Raw genomic sequence first — 1,764 nt, forward strand, 5'->3', positions numbered from 1 at the left:
GGTTTAGGGTTTAGGGTTTAGGGTTTAGGGTTTAGGGTTTAGGGTTTAGGGTTTAGGGTTTAGGGTTTAGGGTTTAGGGTTTAGGGTTTAGGGTTTAGGGTTTAGGGTTTAGGGTTTAGGGTTTAGGGTTTAGGGTTTAGGGTTTAGGGTTTAGGGTTTAGGGTTTAGGGTTTAGGGTTTAGGGTTTAGGGTTTAGGGTTTAGGGTTTAGGGTTTAGGGTTTAGGGTTTAGGGTTTAGGGTTTAGGGTTTAGGGTTTAGGGTTTAGGGTTTAGGGTTTAGGGTTTAGGGTTTAGGGTTTAGGGTTTAGGGTTTAGGGTTTAGGGTTTAGGGTTTAGGGTTTAGGGTTTAGGGTTTAGGGTTTAGGGTTTAGGGTTTAGGGTTTAGGGTTTAGGGTTTAGGGTTTAGGGTTTAGGGTTTAGGGTTTAGGGTTTAGGGTTTAGGGTTTAGGGTTTAGGGTTTAGGGTTTAGGGTTTAGGGTTTAGGGTTTAGGGTTTAGGGTTTAGGGTTTAGGGTTTAGGGTTTAGGGTTTAGGGTTTAGGGTTTAGGGTTTAGGGTTTAGGGTTTAGGGTTTAGGGTTTAGGGTTTAGGGTTTAGGGTTTAGGGTTTAGGGTTTAGGGTTTAGGGTTTAGGGTTTAGGGTTTAGGGTTTAGGGTTTAGGGTTTAGGGTTTAGGGTTTAGGGTTTAGGGTTTAGGGTTTAGGGTTTAGGGTTTAGGGTTTAGGGTTTAGGGTTTAGGGTTTAGGGTTTAGGGTTTAGGGTTTAGGGTTTAGGGTTTAGGGTTTAGGGTTTAGGGTTTAGGGTTTAGGGTTTAGGGTTTAGGGTTTAGGGTTTAGGGTTTAGGGTTTAGGGTTTAGGGTTTAGGGTTTAGGGTTTAGGGTTTAGGGTTTAGGGTTTAGGGTTTAGGGTTTAGGGTTTAGGGTTTAGGGTTTAGGGTTTAGGGTTTAGGGTTTAGGGTTTAGGGTTTAGGGTTTAGGGTTTAGGGTTTAGGGTTTAGGGTTTAGGGTTTAGGGTTTAGGGTTTAGGGTTTAGGGTTTAGGGTTTAGGGTTTAGGGTTTAGGGTTTAGGGTTTAGGGTTTAGGGTTTAGGGTTTAGGGTTTAGGGTTTAGGGTTTAGGGTTTAGGGTTTAGGGTTTAGGGTTTAGGGTTTAGGGTTTAGGGTTTAGGGTTTAGGGTTTAGGGTTTAGGGTTTAGGGTTTAGGGTTTAGGGTTTAGGGTTTAGGGTTTAGGGTTTAGGGTTTAGGGTTTAGGGTTTAGGGTTTAGGGTTTAGGGTTTAGGGTTTAGGGTTTAGGGTTTAGGGTTTAGGGTTTAGGGTTTAGGGTTTAGGGTTTAGGGTTTAGGGTTTAGGGTTTAGGGTTTAGGGTTTAGGGTTTAGGGTTTAGGGTTTAGGGTTTAGGGTTTAGGGTTTAGGGTTTAGGGTTTAGGGTTTAGGGTTTAGGGTTTAGGGTTTAGGGTTTAGGGTTTAGGGTTTAGGGTTTAGGGTTTAGGGTTTAGGGTTTAGGGTTTAGGGTTTAGGGTTTAGGGTTTAGGGTTTAGGGTTTAGGGTTTAGGGTTTAGGGTTTAGGGTTTAGGGTTTAGGGTTTAGGGTTTAGGGTTTAGGGTTTAGGGTTTAGGGTTTAGGGTTTAGGGTTTAGGGTTTAGGGTTTAGGGTTTAGGGTTTAGGGTTTAGGGTTTAGGGTTTAGGGTTTAGGGTTTAGGGTTTAGGGTTTAGGGTTTAGGGTTTAGGGTTTAGGGTTTAGGGTTTAGGGTTTAGGGTTTAGGGTTTAG

This window comes from Vitis vinifera, chromosome 11, assembly GCF_030704535.1.
Source record: "Vitis vinifera cultivar Pinot Noir 40024 chromosome 11, ASM3070453v1".
Classification (NCBI taxonomy): domain Eukaryota; kingdom Viridiplantae; phylum Streptophyta; class Magnoliopsida; order Vitales; family Vitaceae; genus Vitis; species Vitis vinifera.